Source organism: Microtus pennsylvanicus, chromosome 4 (assembly GCF_037038515.1).
Source record: "Microtus pennsylvanicus isolate mMicPen1 chromosome 4, mMicPen1.hap1, whole genome shotgun sequence".
Classification (NCBI taxonomy): Eukaryota; Metazoa; Chordata; class Mammalia; order Rodentia; family Cricetidae; genus Microtus; species Microtus pennsylvanicus.
Window position 1 is genome coordinate 16,750,437 of NC_134582.1, and position 18,894 is coordinate 16,769,330.

The following is an 18,894-nucleotide window of genomic DNA, read 5'->3' on the forward strand; positions in this document are numbered from 1 at the left end:
AAATGCCAAATTTCAAATAAGTTCCATACTGAAAGGATCATAACCCTCTCCCAGTATATAAACCAATCACGCAACACTGAGGAATCCTTTCCTCCCTCCTTCGTAAACTGAGGACAGCGAGAAGCAGGAGAAAAGACAGGTGTGTAGTGCGATGTAGGGGTGGGGGATGATAACCACAAACCTGCCGTTTTCTCAGAACTGATACTCCTTCAGGATAAACTAAGGTACTCAGCAATGGTTTGTCTGTCTATGTCTGTCTGTCTGATCCTTTGGAAAACAGTAAGCCTGGATAGCCTCTCATGGCTAAATCACCTCTTCTATTTTAGGCACGGCACTGCCTTCAGAGCCATGCACAGTGAAATGTGACAAAGGAAAAAAGTTTGACATTTCACCCAAACTATTCACTTGGGGGACCAGCTCTGTTTTGGGGTCCATTCTCCAGCTATGCTTCAAGGCCCATATTCCATTCTCATTAAAGCACTTATAGTAGCAAAGCAGTGTACTGAACATTAAGGAAAGTAGCTTACCTTAGATCATTTAACACACTATAGTCCAGGAATTCATCCTATAGATTCTGTGTTTATACAGATGCAGTCACGGAAATGAAGAGAGGGTTCTGCTGAAGCTGTGTAGGTCTGAGAAGCTGGGGCCCAAGTAGTTCCTGCACTGAAGTCCTTTCTCCACAATATGCCACCTCTCTGAGGACTATTCTAGATGTCATTGTCTCTACACAACCACATCCATGTCTCCAAATAATTACATTCAGTTTACAGAGCCTAAGAGTTCTCAGGTCCCTGGCCAGAAGAAAAGGTCTCCGTGCACGCGCGTGTCTTGACCATCCCGAGACAGATTCAAAACCACCTTCTTACTGCCAAAGAGAAATGGTGCCCTTAGTTATTTCACAGGCACTAGACAGCAACAGGCAAGCCAAGCCCCTCATGCGTTGTCTTCCACAGAGGCTTATATGTTAGCAAGCGAAAGCGTGTGACTTGTACGTATTATCTTCCAAATGCAGGAAAGTCTTTCATTGGAAATAAGGCTAATTCCACAGAGTGTGCAATTAATCAGCGTAATCACGGGGATAACTTGGCTGTTTGGGGAGGTGTGTCAGATAACTCCTTAAGGCCACTAAAGCACCACTTGAGCCACCAAGTAATGATTTTCTGAATCAGCAATTTATACAAGGGTCCCCTAGAGACCCCGAGGATGGAGGGCAACCCCAGAAGCCTTCAACTTACTTGTAATGAGTGACTTCCCCGTGGCTTTATACACAGTGTCTCCACACTGCTGCCTGCCCTGCCTTACGGTTTTCTCACAGTTTGAGTCTCCAAGGAATGGGTAAAACTACAGCAACTGGGGGCCTGGAGGGGCCGACAACAAACAGCCTGTGTAATCGTAAGTTTGCTACATTTATTTTTTTTAGGAAATAATTTCTGCATAAAAATGGGAAGAAAGTGCTAGAGAGGTGGCCTAAGTGGCCAGAACGACCAGCTCATGGTCCAGAGGACCTGAGTTCAGTTCTTTGTGCCCACACCGTGACTCACAGACATCTGTAACCACAGTTTCAGGCGATCTAACGCTCTCTGCTGGTCTCTAAGGGAGCCAGCGCACAAGTACATAGACAGACAAAATAGGCATACGCATAAAATAGATTTAAAAATTTAAAAATAAAAGTAAAACTGAAGAAAAGTTGGGAGCTAGAGAGATAGTTGAGTAGTTAAGAGCACTTGCTGCTCTCCAGAGGACCCGTATCTGATGTCAGCATCCATGGTGGCTATTACTTTAGTTCCCTGGGATACAAAGCCCTTTCCAGCCTCCCAAGGCAAGGGGCACACATGTGGTAGAGGCATATATGTAGGCAAAACACCTATATGCATAAAATAAATTTTTTAAAATTCTGAATGAGGAAAGCATTATTTTGTAACACAGATATCAAAGCACGAAAGCTCAAAAATGTTTTTGTTACATTCTGATACAGAAGGAAAGTCTCAGGATTGTGAGGAAAAGCTATCCTCAAATGTTTCAGCTATGATTAGAAACTCTATCAATCAAGAGGAAGATCTCTCTCTCTCTCTCTCTTTTCACTCTTGTTTTTTAAGATAGGATCTCTTAGTAGCTATGGAGCCAGACCTAAAACACACTCTGTATACCAGACTGGCCTTGAACTCACAGAGATCGCCTGACTCTGCCTCTGCCTTTAGATTGCTGAGATTAAAGGTGGTGTCACCATTGCCCAGCAAGGAAGAACCTTCTAAAAAACCTGGGGCAGGTGAAGTCATGCTCAGAAACATGCCCCAGGCACGTGTGTGCATGCGCATGTGTGCGTGTGTGTGCACGCGTGTTTGTGTGTATGCATCTGTGTGCGCACATGCGTTCTTGCACACGTGTGGTTCTGGTGCATGTATAGATTTGTATATATATGGGAATGGGTAGAGGCTGCAGGCTGACAGTGGGATGTCATCGATCATGTCTTTTCCACCTTATTTTCTGAACGGGGTTTCTCACTGAAGCGGGAACTCGCGGTCTCAGCTAGACTGTCCTAGCAGCAAGCTGTGTCACATGTCACCCCCCCCCCGTCAAGGCATAGATGAGTCCTGGCACATCTGGTGCTGAGGGTGTGAACATGGGTTCTCCTACCAGTACAGCACTTGACTCCCAGAGCCACCTCCCCGGCCCTGCATTTTATTTTATTTTTATCAGTAAAATCTCATCAGTTATGACAACCAATTTAATCGGTACACACAGCTCTATAGGTTATAGTGGCTAGGAGCCTGATAGACAACTAGATGGAGATTTTGCCACGCCCACCGAATCTGAGTCAGTTTTCATAGGACAGGCAAGCTGGTACCCATGACCCTTCAGACAACCACATCTCAAGGCCAGGGAGAGACATTGCTCAGCAAGTGGGGTCTTTTTTTAAATTCACTGAACTCATTCTTAAAGGGCAGTGGTTGCAAAGAAATTATTTTATACAATCAAGTTGATTCCTCTGATAAGCAATAGTGCCCATAAACACAGGAGCCCTGGACCTCGGCAAAGGCTGTGGTTCCAATGCCCCCAATGCCCCCACATCAGCCCTTCTCCATTCTGTTCCTAGAGCGATATCATGTTCCCATACAGATGGAACTCTAGAAACTGACCCAGGGCTGTATGAATTTAAAGGCCCCATATACCCAGGCCTGCTCCTCTACCCATAGCCAGAGAAGGTGAGCATTTGGGTCCTTCTCTTTCACGGCAAGATATGTGACAACATTTCTGCCCAGAGGTAAAGACACACCATGAAAATCCGACTCTGTGGCTGGGAATTTTTTTAAAAAGAATTTATCAGCAAAATTTAAGATAACTGATAGTAACAGAGTTTGCTACAGGAATCACTTTGCCTGATAAGTTTGTGTTCAATAAACAATAAAGTCTAACAGCGAAAGTAACAGTGGACATCAAAATAAAAATGCCAAAACTCTGAATGAACTGAAGTAAGACAGATTAAAGAAACTTCAGTATTAAGCAAACTCTAAAGAATATCCAAACATAGAGACTTAGTCGTCTATGCAGAGAAAATATACATCTGAGCTCTGCATACATAAGTGGTGGCCTCAATTTCAAGTTGAGTTTACAACTAACAAGAATATGTGGTTGCTGGCATGGTGACACATGTCAGTAAGCCTGCACTTAGGAGACTGAGGCAGAGGGATAGCAAGTGTGAGTAAGCATAGACCAAACTAAGAGACTGTGTCTCAAAAGTGTGTGTGTGTGTGTGTGTGTGTGTGTGTGTAATTATCTTCTCCTAAACAAATCTCATATTTAATGTGATACTCAAGGCTACACAACTATAGGCAGAATAGATGTTGGGAAAATATAAAGTATGGTAGATATATCTGAACGGAATCTGAACAGTGCACACGTGCACATTATGTCTATGACATGCATACACACACAGCTCTGCACTCCCATGCTTTATACCCCCATTTATTTCCATTCCCAACTTAGATAATGAAAACATGCCCAATACATATATACAAGCATACCCACACGTGAACATTAATAACCCCAGTTGTCTGTGTATCTGTAATGTCTGAAATGATGACCTCTCGAGTTTTACTACTGGAACACCACAGTTGTGATCTACATTTTGTTGAGGGATTGAGGAAGAGTAATCTGAATCCACAATGTAATCTAGATTATCTACAGAGAAGACAGAGCAGGAAGATTGGTGACCGTCAGAATTAGGGAGGGGTCATACTCTGTGGGCTCTTCAAAAACAAGAGGATGAGTCAAAATAACTACACTGTCAGGTAGACAGAGCCAGCTACTGTGCGACACTAGCGACCATTAAAGGAAACTGAGGCTCAAGGTAGAACGACACAAGGCAACTCTTCCTGCAACGCGATAATTAAGAGAAACGCCCTATTTGCAGAAGAATTTAGTCAGAGGAAGTCAAGGACGGGAGAGAAAGGAAGGGGAAAGAGGGTTCAGGAAATGAAGCAGAGAGTGCGGAAACAGAAAGGAGTGACGTCATCTCATCCCTGCGCTCAGGAGACCAAAGGCGTCAGTGATTACAAACGTCAATCTCCAGACCTAGAACCAGCAAGAATTATCATCTGAGTGTTTGTGGTATAAATCTGAGAACCACGACACTGAGAAATATTTTTTGGAGCCCTCTTTGTGCATGCCATGCGGCAGAAGTTAAAAGGTCTGTGCTGATGGTCACTCTCAGAGAGTGTAAACACGTGACACTACTCATCGGGGAGATGTGCCTCAGGAATAAGACCCAAAGCAAAGCAAGAAGACCTAGCAAAGCCTCACTGGAGACACTGATGAGGGAAGGCAGGACACTGGCCACCCCAGGAGAAGTAATACAAAAGGCTGCAATGAGGACTTCATGTTAGAATCCAATTATTTTGGCAATATTAAATATGTCAAAATAATTTTTTAAGTGATGCTTAAACAATTTATTGAAAACCAATGGTAAAGTCATCAGAATCTAAACCTGGAAATACAGCCAACCGAGAATAAACTTACAGGATATATTGTCTCCTCATGGTCTAAGCCCTTTGACAGTTCCGTGTTTGGGAATTTGGAGTGGGGTTTTGTTTGCAAATAAGAAATTTGCAATGTAAAAACTCAAAAAACTCTAAAGCTCCCAAGTTTCTTTTACCGCAATTACTAAACTGATTCAATCACATGATCGTGGAGATACATAAAAAGTCATTTACACAAATGTAATTATTATAGAAAATGTAATGGAGCTTTGCCTACAGAGACCACGGCTATCTTAGGAACCTGTTCTTTATACAAAGTCCTGTTCTCCACTACGGAGAGGGATATGCGCTACCAAGGATACCTTCCTCCATGAAGTGACAGAGAGGTGGCTTTCCACCTTCTTAACTGTCCTTGAATAGTTAGATATGTTGGCCTGGGACCAAGAGTGATTTGTTCTTTTTAAATCTCACACTCTTCAAAGGCAAGCAAAACAAAAACTGATTCCATTGCACCTGCCATCCTCACTGGCCTCAGGTGAACATGGCTCACTCGGATCTCCAAGGGCACTCAGAATGCCTTCATAAAGCATCAGGATGATGCAGACCCAAGTTCACATCTGAGAAACAAGAGCAACTATGAACCCAGAAGGAGCCCTCCGGGTTACCCACCACTTCCTGAACATGGTTTGCCTTCTGTGGTCTATTCCCAACTCAGAAAAGCTAGAATTCATTCCAAACATGAGCATGCTAAGCAATGGAATTATGGCCAAGCGAGTTATACACCTTAGGTGCCCTTTGACCTATCAGTAAGTGCTGTCAAGGAGGGCAAAACTACACCCAAACTGAACCTCACTTTCACTTCCACGGAACAAATAAGTGGCCATACTCAATCTTAAGTAACCACATGGTCACAGAAAATTTTTGACTAATGTCCAAGATGAAATCAAAAGGTAAACGCAACCACCACCACGCACACCAACTTTAAGAGTCTATTCCAATCGGAGTGGCCAGCAGAGGGCGCACATGACACAGCAGCCTTGGGCTGAGCAGGCACTCCCCAAACCTTTTTAAAGTATTAAACCTGACCAAACGTGAAGGAGGAGCATATGAGCTAGCTAGCAGTCACAAAACTAATCTCAATTTAGGATTACTAAGAAATACGAGTACATTATTATTTAATAGCTACTTTAACAGGGGCTCCTTGGCTGCCTTACGGGAAGCTGTTCCTTAAAAAGAGGCAATGTCTTCGCATACAAGCAAGCTTACGTTACTTTCCAGGGCTGCTGCGATTTTAACAGGCCTATGAGGTCTATATTAGGAATTCCCCCACAATACATGTATTTTTAGAAGTAATTTAAATGCTAAATTTCTAGCACATAACATTTTTCTGTGAATTATATTAAGTTACTCTTTGAAATAGTATCTCTTTTAGTGTGTATCTCTCCATATGCGCCATACAAATCCATTCATCTTTGTGGCACTACAGCAAACCAGAATGTAGGGTTTCATGTCTGAATTCACATGCCACTCACTGTTTTCCATGTTCTGTGTCCCCTTCGCCAGCGTCCACTTCTCTGTCTGAAACCTCTATATTTTACTTGCTTTGGGGTTATAGAAAGTTATACCCAAAAAGGTGTTCCCAGCTCTGTGTACGCAAGTATCTCTGGACAGGCACTGTTTAAATAAGTGTTCCTAAAAATGCTAAGACCACACATCTCTCCCAGCGCTTTCAAAGCTTGAGATTTCTCAAACAATAGAACAAACTTAAAATGAAAGGGAAAAAAAGTGAATACACTAAGAAATGCTGAATTCTACATCATTTTCCTCTGCAGATAAAAATATTAAATAACCCACAGGAAGATTAACTTCTGATTTCAAATGGGTTACAATAAATGGACGGCTGCCAAAAAGTCTAAATTGAAAACAAGATTGGATAATTCATCGCCATTTGTCTAGCCACCTCGACGGCCATTTCAACCTTACCCCTAGTCCTCAAACAAAAACATCGAAGCCAATGGACACATCCAGCAGCTGACTGCTTTCCTGCTTCTTTTCTAAGCAAATCTCTGCAGACTCGAGAAATGAAGAGTCCACAGTATCTGCAGACCAGGTGATTAGGTAGCACATAGGTCATGGCAAATGATACGCACCCTTTAACTGATGTGGCCACTCCATTTCTGCATAAGCTAAAATGACGCGATTTTGTTATTCCTAAGCACTCAATTCTGAACTGTTTGCACAATCTGTTAAGTCCAAGCAAATTTAAATGATCCTGACGTGCAGCCCGCCAAGGCCAGTGATGGGGATAATGCCTCTTTACATGGGTAAAATTCTGTGGCATACAGGTCACTCTCTTCGGGGGAATCAACTGCGTGTCTCTTCTTTGCATTTCCAGCACAATCCTTCATCCTGAAGCCTGGAGCTGAGAGTGAAATGCAAGAAAGGAGCCGAGTGCTCAAAGCAAAAATCTGCTTCCAGGACAATCCATTATATCTGACAAGTTAAATGTTCCATGGTCGGCCATATGGCACCAGAGCAGGCCCGACGATGGAAGAGGGGAGCTGGGCAAATGCATCACAATTAAGGAGTTTGGCTACACACTTTACTTTGAATCACTTCTCTTTTTTCCCCAAATTGTAAATGGTATCCCCCCAAATTTTCATCTGAGCTTCTTTGAAAGCGAGTTCTTTTTAAAAGATATTCCACAGTCTGGATAAGGGAATCAGGAAGTTAGGGCAGGTGGCTCTCAGAGAACCTTGCAGACCTGTAGGCTCATCCTTTCAGTCCAGAGACAATAACAAGTAGACTTCAGCTGCTTTAGACTATTTAAATGAAACTGGTCATGAGGTTGGAACATGTAAATGAATCTGGTGCAACACAAAATGCAGCCAGTTCCCTTGCTTAAGTCTAAAAGTATTAACCATATGCACTCCATAACCAGAATAGGTGTGTTCCCATTTCTTCTGGGGCTCACTTAATACCCACCTGAATTACATGGAGACGGCACAACTACCACAAACGCCGAGTCCGGTGGATAATCTGAGAGCAATCTATGGCACTCGCTACAAAAGCCGTGAGGCTTATATTCAGGATGTGTTTGCTGTTAGGGACAACATCATATAAATTATATTGATACTGTAATCAAGGTTAGCGTGGAGTTAGGGCTAAGGAAGGTGGGACAAAGTGACTGAAAGAGCTACTGCACCATGGCTGTTTCACTATTTCATAGAAAGAAAACAAACGTTCTTTTTTTTTTCCTCAAGGAAGAAATGGTCCCATAATAAAAACTAGAAGAGGTTTCTAAGAGAGTACACAAACTCATGTGGCCCCGTAGTAATTTTATCTGCACTCTCTCTTTTGGAGATGACACATTCTTAAGCAAAATAAATGGGGTGTGTGTGTGTGTCTGTGTCCTGTGTGTGTCCTGTGTGTGTGTGAGATAATGGGTTGGGTCTCGACAGTTATGATTACTGTTTAAGGTATTCAAGGTGCTTTGCAAACATGAAATTCCCAATGATTAGAGAGAAATGCACACATCTTTGCAAGAGAAGGCGCTAAGACTCATTTCCCTAAACTATGTTCCGTCTCCAGCTCTCCAGAGGGTCACTATTGCACTCAAATGCACCCGCTTCTGCCTTAATTAAGAATAGCATTGCTTCCAAGAGCATATATGCTTTAGGAACATGGGTCCAAGCATCCTGCTGGAAATTGAAGACATCTTTTTTGGTGGGCTGAAAGTTACCATTTGGTAGTAACTCAGTGCAATCCGGTATTTACATTTCTCCTATTAATGCAAGACAATTTACTGAATTATGGAAGCGAGTATGTGGGTAATGAGTTGTAATCTGTATTTTATAACAACAATCAATTGTTACAACTGTATATAATATTGATCACTTTCATAAATGTGCCCTATGACCTTCATCATAATATTAGTAGATAAGTATCAGAACTATTATAGTAAGCATTTTCATTCTGTGTGTGGCTTAAAGGATATTCTAAGTGGTTAAATGACTTGCATCAGTACACACAGCAATGACATAAACAACCCAACAGCCCTTCATCCCTGAGCCACGTTTTCTTTTAATGCCTGCACTATATTTTGCCAGGTCACATCATTTATTACTAGGGGAAGTATGACCATTAAGAAAGCATGCATACTACTGAAGAATTCAATGTGCTTATATTCTACACTATTATTCATCTTTTAATAAAAATACTCATTTTTATTTGATACACTACTATGTTACTGTCCAATGAGAAAATGATGCCCAAATCCTAAGCTAAGAGGAATGAAAACATACTCAGCACAATCACACTGGCTCCCACACATCTCTGAGATGTAGCCGTGTGTGCCTCACCACCAGCGTAGGGCACGAGACAGTCATGTGCTACATACCCTTCTTATGCATCTAGACCCACATTTTTATTACGAACTGCAATGTCCAGATGGTAAAACAACACTTGATCCAAGGGGCTTCTCAGAACCCCGACTGTCAGCATTCAGCCATTGCACTGTGAACAGACTCGAAACACTGGCCCGTCCGAAGCTTCCTGCACAGCCCCCAGACTATGGGTAAGAAGCAACTAAAACTTTGCTCATTAAAATGCCCATATTCAATTCAAATCTTTACCGAGGAAAAACATCTAATATTCATATCCACTGCCATCTTTTAAAAAAGGCGTATGGATGCTCACATAAAGAGCATCACAGCAGAGCAATATGGCTGGGATTCATAGAGAGAAGGAAAAACACAGAGGGAAGGAATGAGAGGAAGCCCACCAACGTCACCATTTCAGGTGGTCCTTTATCTTCTGTTTGATACATCCATTAATAACCAATTATGTTTTAAATGCATTTGTGTCTTTTAGGCATTTTCTCCATTTCCCTTCATTTCCTCCATGGATTTTAAATCTTCATTACAAATCAAAACACTTATTATCACATACGATTTGTAAAATTTTGGATTCCTATTTGATCCCTGAAGTTCAGGTTAGGAAGGGTTCATGAATAACAGACTTTAAGAAACCACAAATGCTTTAACAATTGTTTAAGCAGTCACTTCCTAAAGCTAAGCAGATTCTTTTTTTCTCAAGCAAACATTTTTTGCAAATATTTAGGCTGCTTTGATATGCAAATATTCTCCCCCCCCCCCTGAAATTACTGCATAGACCCCAAGCAATTGGAAAGCTTTGCAAGGGAAAGAGGGTTGGTAGCTGGATGGGGTGTACTGGCAGTCACCCCCAGCTTCTCTGCCCACAAACAAATGTTGCTGCTGTGGCAATACCTGAAACAAAATCTCCTCGTGTCTGGGTAAACAACTACTTTAACATCCTCTGTTCCGCAGCTTCAATGTTCTCTGACTGAGGCTATGGTTCCCAAGCAAGGTCACCCTGAGCACCCACCCAGAAGCTGCCGATTTCAATGTTCAGTAACCCCAGTAAATGTAAAAGTGGCCTGCTTCTGGACAGCGGAAATCCAATCAGTTCCAAAGTGAAAAAAATCCACAGAAAATAACCCGAGCCAACATGGAAACGGAAGAGGCCACACATAGGCCATGCCTGGAGACCCAAGTCTGAACAGGCAACCCAGAAGGGGAGACCTGGCACAATATTCTCAAAGAGCTCAACAGGACAAGTAGCCTCTTGGATCACGTTTTCCTCTAAGAACAGCTATTCTTAAAAATAAAGTTTTCAAGAAAAAAATAAAAACAAACAATAATAACGACAACAATAACCAAAACAAGAGGGTGGCACAATGAAAAGAACCGGTAAATTCAGCAATGCTATAACTTGTTATTGCAGGTGGAAACAGTCTCTAGGAAGCAGACTCCCCCTGCCTTTTACTCTTCTCTATGAAAACATCTTCAGAACTTGTCTGGGAAACTAGGGAATGCCTGGATAACAGGTGAACAAACCCAGCCTCAGTCTCTGTCCAGCTCACTCAGTTAGGAAAGTCACAATTAGTCATGGGGAGAACAAAAGCAAATCCCTAGGGTTAAGGTCACTGGACCCAAGCTGGGTGGGACAGAGGACTGTAGGAGCTGGACACCCTAGTGAACGTGGTGGGTGGAGACAGTTAAGAGTGAAGTTATCAGAGCCTTTGAAATGGAAAGAGCTGCTTCTCAGCTGTGAACCTGCTGGTCCCCACTTGCTCTTTGGCTCCCATCATCATTTCCTTGTTCACACGTGTTAGAAGTGGTCAAAGATTGCATCAGATGTGGTCTGGACAATCACAACAAGGTGCGCTGAGGCCGCAGTTTCTTTAAATGTGCATCAAATACGGATATGGGGCTGGGGAGAAGGAACCAATCACAGGATGAAGTGTTTGCGCTGGGGGTGGGGAAGGGGGTTATCTAAGGCAGTAACAGCCCTTAGATGGACTGTGTGAGAAGGAAATTTAAAAGCTCCGCAAAGTGTCAGAATTAACCTCTCCTTTCTGACTGTTTACAGGTGAAATTCTGCCATCTGGATGGGCAGTTTGCCTGCAGAAAAAGAAAGAAACTAAAAGGGGTGGGGGACCCTACTCTGCCTCCCATTTTAACACAACAGATTTTTAAGGGAAAGGGGGCAGAGCCATGAAAATTGCCCAACACGGGCAGATATGCACATGTGCGCGCACACACTCATGTATGAAGTGTGACAAAGCAGGGCTCGAACAAAGCAGAAGTCAGATTGTCATCCGTGTCCCAGGGAGATGACTGCGGAGTAAAAAGCGACTCACTCTCGAGGGCAGAGCAGGGGAAAGAATCACTGTAGATTCCTGAGTAAGTACCTGATGGGATTTCCTGTTTTCCTGAGAACAAATTAATAGTAATAATAGTAACAGCCAACGTATCAAAGTTTTTACTGCCCTCTCACAAGAACGTCGTTATAGTATTTAGTCACACTGGGCTAGCAACTCCGGGAATTACAATTTAGCTTCAAGTAAACAGGAAGCTGTGTTTTAGCAACCCCTGGGAGTTGGATCATTTCAAATTGAAAACTAAAAAGCTTATACATTTTACAATTTATAAACACGTATTTTCATCCCCTCTTCTTAGTCCTAATCCAAACCTTTTTAAAAAAACAAACTCTATGAGAGCCAAAAGATCCTATTTTTATTTTTTGCTGACAATTTGATTTTTAGAGTAAAGAGCACATGACATAAACAGTGTCAGAACTCCTACATATTACTCTCCAACCTCGAGGGCCACGTAGGGTTTTCTGTTTAAGTTTAGGCTCCGTGGCAAGCAGTGTGCCAAGATGACACCAAATGGCTATTTGCCAACTGAAAGCTCCACGTTCGGAAGGCTTTACAGCGAGAACACCGTGTAGTCCCGCTCTCCGTCCGGGAGACATGGGTATCCATTTTGGTGTAACACGTCTCCATAATGACATCCGAAGCAGAACAGAACCAGAAGCGATGAGTGGGAGAATTATGGGTATATTCTCAGAGCCTGCCACTAAGCCACAAAGGGAACCGATTATAAAGTAAAAAGCACTTAGTGAAAAATAAAATATCATGTAGACAAACAACAAGACCCCACAGAAGCCCACTCTAAAGAGAAACAGGGTACTTGCTTTTCTTTGGGCTTCAGGGCGGCAGGCAGAGGGAGGCACCAGATCTAATACTGAGGCAGAGTCGCCAAAATCGTGTGGAGGAATAAAGTGTTGCGGTGTCAGTTTGCCAGCTCGAGGACAGAGCGCAACACGCCAGGCTTGGCTGTCCTGACATGTTTTACTATGTAAATTTAAATAGTCTTGAAAGGGAAAAGGAAAGAAAAGAAAGGGTGGAGGGATTACATGTGGCCTTTTAAAAAATATTAAAAAAGAAGTTTGTTAGAAATTCTCATGCTTCGGTCACAAAAAAATACTTTCATGGTTATCATTACAAAAAAATAATAATTATAAGAAACTGGCTCTGAGGCTCACACTCCGACACGTTTCCTCGAATGGAAATTTAGGGGGTGATTTAAAGAGTTAAAAAGACTCCCGACCATTAATTTGCATCTGGTGCTTTTAGTGTGTGTGTGTTTTTTCCTCCCTGAAAAGTTGGCAGAGCCGCCGATTTTCCATAATGCAAGCATTTGGGAATTGTGAGGGGAATGAAACCGATCCAATCTCCTGACTGCGACATGAATTTTCATTAATTACAACCTTGTCAGCAAAAGCATTATCAAAGCTGAATATGAAAATGCTAATGAGTCCTCATTTGCATATTTTTCTTTGTTGGAATGTCATTAATTATTACATTTTATGATGATGAATGCAGCTGTCGAAGCTCTCCCATGCATAATTAGCCATCAGAATGCCAGGAGCCGATCAGCATTTTTGGGTGAAAAAAAAACAAATTTCACTTCCACTCTCCCCCATCCCAAACATCACCAAACACACACACACACACGCACACACACGCACACACACACACACACACACACACACTACAGGAGTGGGGGAGAGAGAGAGAGAGCAGGAGAGAGCGCACAAGCTGACGACAGTCCTAAGGCTGGACCTTGGGGAAGATGGAAAAGGGATAGGTTAAAGGGAGCTAATTTTTGCTTTTAAATTATTTGGTTTTTAGGTGATAACGGTCTTATACAATAGAAGCAGTTCTTAATAAAAAAAAGTCGTTATTCCAGCTTAATTAATGCCATGCTTAATTATAACACCATGATGTCAGCGGTTTTAATTAAGTATTGGCTCCGTTACAAAAAAAAAAGGAGAAAGAAAGAAAGACCTACTCCGTACTTCAGCGGCGCCACAGTACCGATTTGTGAAAAATCATGTATGCAATTTTTTGTTCTTCAGTGGTTCATGAACTATTCAGATTTTTACAGGCAGCATTAAAACTCCATGCACACACATGCGTGCGCAAGAGGGTGCACACATGCGCACACACACACCCACTCTCACCCACACTCAGGCAGACACGATTCAGGCTAAGGGGAAACCGTTCTTTCCGCCCACATTACTTGGGCCGACTTTAAAGCGTACCTACTTGACCACTTTTTTTGAGCTAAAGTGTAAGTGAAGATGACAAAACATAGCTCATCCTCTCCCAGCCGCTGGGAACGGTGTTTATAAGTAAAAAAAGAAAAACAACACAGAGCAGATGGGACCATTACACATGACCAAACCAATCAATCACAGATGAAGGGCCCAGGTGCGGCGCAGCCGTGCAACAACGCACCATTTCACAGTCTGTCAGACACACACACACGGTCGTCCATGAGTGACCCTCCTCAGCTCCCCCCGGACCTCATCTGGGGCGCTGTGCCCCTCTCGCCTGCCTACGCTCCAACTGACGTCTTCATAATCACTCTGTCTTTCTATGTGTGGTGGCTCGGGGAAGAGACAGGATGGAAGGGGTGGTGACTGGGGGTGAGGAGGATGGGCAGGGAGCTGGGACAGAGGCTCCCATCATTGTCACTTAGGAGGAGTCCAGTCTTCCTCCTTCTGTCATGCCCAAGACCCCTCCCTCTGCAACCTCCAGAAGAGCTTCTCTGACCATCATCAAGCTCATTAATTTTAAAGGGTGACTGTTTATTTGTGGCACCCCAAGTGTCTGCTTTTGGAAATGGCCATTCTTTGTGAGTTGCTTGCTTCTGAGGAAACAGATGAATGGCACTTGCTACACTGAAAAGTCAGAAAACAATCAAGGTGGTCAAAGAGACTTTGCGGGGGCCCCAAAAAATGGATATAAAGAAACCCTAGTGAACCAAAAGCAGCGAGGATCCAAATCTGTCTCAAGATCCTGTGTCTTAAATAATTGTGATGGCCTTTGGCATCCTGTAGCACAAATTCATCCAGGGATCCTTGAACCCAAATGAAGTTGTGCATCTGCGGACATTGTAAACTCAGAGTGGCAACTTCATTGGGAAAAGTTCAATACAAGCTCAAGGGAGGCTCGAGTTCCCGCTCTAAACTCAGAGTTCCCAACTTGCAGCTCATCTTCCTTTTCTCTTTCTCTTTAAAACAGGCAAAGGAGTAAATGAAAGCTCAAAGAAGAAGGCAAATGAAATGGAAAGAAAACCCAGCACCAAAGCCCAGCTGCTGCAGAGAAACAACAGCTTCAGCACCACACTACAGCACGCCCCTAAAACAAGCCGGGGATCCATGGATCCCATAACATTCAAATCCTTCTTATTCTACATGATAATGCCTACCAAAATCTTTGAGCTGTTTGGCACAGCACGAACATTATATGCAATCAGCTTCATATGCTCAAATATGAAAAATGGACATTCTTCTCTACTTTTTGAGAGATGAACACGACTCTAATTGATCAACAATTTATCATTCATTTGTGCCGATTTTATTGAGGAGAAGGCACTCAGAAAAGCAATCAGAAAGCCTACAAAAAAAGTTTACTTGACTACAAAATAGCTTAATGAATTCATGTCCAAAAATGCTCATGACATTTTAGACTTTACTGGAAAATTTACATTGAAAACAAGTAAGAGCTAGCAAGAATATTACCGTATAATCCAGCCACTCTAGGGTTTGACGCCATTTCTTTGCAGTTTCATGAAATGGTAGGGGGAAACAATGTACAGGTTGAGTTAGTGAGAAAGCTTCCAACCTCAAACCTCTCTGCTATTCCATTTACAGGCAAAGACAATTTTACAGAACACTAGGCAGATTAGATTCATCTTAATGGAAGCTCTGCCTCTTAGCATGGGCCCTACCATCAAATCAAACATAGTCTCAAAATGCTTGGTGACACACTTGTTTGAACTTTTTTTTAATTTTAATTTTTTTTAATTTTCGTTTTTGTTTTTTATTTTTGTTTTGTTTTGAAGAGTCAGTATGTTTTTGTTCTTGTTTGTTTGTTTCCATTTCTTTATCAGTCAATCTGTCCTTGGAAACTTCAAATACCAAACCAATCATGAATCTTCCTGCTCCCCAATGTGTCTTAAAAATTTTATGTGTAGCCCTTGTTAACAAGGAAACTCATCTCTACACTCAAAAGAGAGAGAGAGAGAACAAATATATTAAAAGCTTCCATTACCATGTAAAGGGTTCACCTTGTGTTTGAATGTGTATTTTCCCCCTCAAGGAACTGCACATTTGCATTAATAAATATCTATTCTCAAGCTCAATAGAAATTGCAGTACAAAAAGCAGATGTGTACATTGAAGCCTTTCAAATTAAATTTCCAAAAGCAGAGCCTATTGTAGCTCAAGATCAAAGGGCCTAACACACGATCTCCTCCCTCTTCCCAAATAATTACAGAGAGTTCACTTCTCTCGAGAGGAGCACAACAGGTCAGTCTTGAACCTGAAGGGTTAGGATCAGGTGCTGCAGCTTAGCGTCCCTGGGCTGCTCCAGAGCTCCACATAGGGCACCTGCATCTTAAACCCCACAGGAGGCTGGGAAATGCCTCTTGCTCATCTCTTCTCTATTCTTGGGGGCCTGCTTCCTTTGCCACATGGAGACTTTAGAGCACGGTTTGGAAAGGGACACGCCTGTGTCCATCTGGCAGGACAGTTGTTCTAAAGGAGGGACTCGGCTGCCCTGAAACGCACCTCAAAAGAAAACACGGCACTGGTACACGGCCTTGCTGGGTACGGCTACGTAGAAACCTCTTTTGGAGGTAGATGGGGTATAAATAATGAATAAATGAGGAGCGACACTGTTATGAAATGTCATATCCTGGCAGTTCTGCGAAAGGACAAGACCCTGGGGAGGGAGAAGAAAGGGCTGCAACCGCAGACTCTTCCAAAACTGAGGTTCGGAAGAAAACCTGCTCCCTTGGCATGATTAGCACGATCTATTTCTTTGGGGAATACAGGTAAAGAGAGGAGAGAATTGAAGTCAAACCCACGCAAACAGAGAACTCGGTAGAGAACGCCCTCTAGGCTTAAACACCCTTGAAGCCAACTAGGTTCTACACGTGCTTTTCCACCTCCCTTTTACATTCCTGGTGCCTCATTTCATCCTTTGCTGCCCATAGGCATCTGTTCCCCTCTAATTATTTGCCATTTAGAAAAACTCTGCTTAAATTCCTTGTGCATCTGGCCCTTGCTTAGTGTATATTTGTGACGTTTAAATATGGTGCTGGGTATTAGAACAGCCTCACATGCAAGCACAAAACCTTTCCCTTCCTAGAGAAGTGTTTCAATATCCAGCTTCCCCCAAAATATAAACAAAATGAAATCAACTTTAAAAGTATTTGTTGAAATAAGCATGTGTTCTTGCTTAGAGTCTGTCCCTCTCTCTCATACACACATACTTAGACACTTCCAAGAGCCAGTTATTAGTAAACAAAGATTTGATCAGTGAGTGTGATCCAACCAATAGCCTCATATATACAGGTCTTCCTCAAATTAAGCATGGGTCCTATCAGCACCTCAAATGTGTTTCTAAAATCAAGTCTTTAATTAGTTAGGATCATCTATCTCCTGAAATTTTTTTTCTCCAACCAGTGAAACAGGGTACTATTATTTGACATGGAAATACACTTTTAGGGGTTGACTCTCTTGAATACAGGAGTGGAGACGTATTGGAAAAATCAAATTGCTACTTCAAAAGCCCCAAACCGAACAAGCTTCTCTCTTCCACACACCATTCCCGCGTTCTCTCTCTGTCCATCTCTTCTTTCTTTAACCGCTCTTATTCTCACTGTAAAGTACTGGCTGGGGGAAAATATGAGGAATATTTGTTTCTAATATTTGTTTGACTAATAATTAGGTATTGAGTGTTTCCTCATCTGAGTGAGTAGAAAAGTTACTACTAATATCAGTAATGATAACAATGATTTATCTTCTGCCAAATACTTCCCAGTGGAGTGACTGACAGACCTGATGACCTGGGCATGTCACTATCTTGGTACCTTGATGATTTCATCAATAAAACAGAGCAGGTGATAATAGCTATGTTGTGACATTGTTATGTCAAGTGAGGACAGTGAGGGGTCTCTGAAAATTTAATTTGTTCTTTATTACCAGTGGCCATTGTATATAGATACTATCTTTTGTTCATGGCCATATTCACAGAGACTAGAACACTGCCTGACCATGGGATGAACTCAACCAATAAATGACTCATTGGGGAATGAATGAACCAATGAATGAGTGAACAAAAGATTTACGAGAAAAAAAATACTTGTGAGATAAATTACTAAATAGTTGACAGGTATAATTTCTGTGGTATTTTATATTGCCTCTGATTTGGTAACTGATAATTTATGGGGAAGAGCAAGTAACTACAATTATAAATAATATAGAAAAATCACACAGAAAATGGGAATCCTGCCTGGTCAAAGAAAAAGTGGCTCAGTTCTAGGGATGAGGAATACAGTCTTCTTATTTATGACTCTGCAATGACCTCCCTCTCCGAACAGGGGCTATTTAAATAATTACAGCTAAGGAGAAACATTAAGTTCTGCTTTTTCCTCCTGAGCAATAAGGATGTTCCTATCTCTTCCTTCATATGGGCATTCCATTCTGCTCTGGGCCAAGTGCTTTTGAAGTTCCAGCGCATCGGGAGTCCACCTGTTACTCGTGAGTTCACAGTGCATCTTACACCTTCAATACATAACTTCCACTTAGACCTCTCTGAATTTCACACACTAAATGCTACTGCCAGGTTTAAACCGTTGCCTGATCAGCTGAAAAGGCTCTCAAACTGAACATGGAATTCACAGTCATCTCCTTCACAGCTGGACACTTACTTACGTTCCCTACGGTTTCTGAGATGCTGGAGAACTCTGACACATACCGAAACCCCCCTGTCCTCTTCCGGCACCAGATGTGAAGATCTCATTTAAATATCAGTACGACACCGAAATAACATAACATTTATTAAATGTTTTGTGTTTTTAAATTAGTTTTTTTTTGTTTTGGGGGGGGTTTTGTTTGTTTATTTGTTCATTTGTTTGCTGTGCTAAGAAATGGAGGCAGGGCACTGGGCATGTTAGGCAAGCACTCTG

At 42.3% G+C, this 18,894-nt stretch overlaps 1 protein-coding gene across 9 annotated transcripts in view; it reads right to left on the reverse strand.

Annotated features, from left to right (window-relative positions):
- The window catches only part of Tcf4 (transcription factor 4), a 336,792-nt gene that overhangs the window by 167,631 nt on the left and 150,267 nt on the right, over nucleotides 1-18,894 (reverse strand). The window lies entirely within an intron of this gene.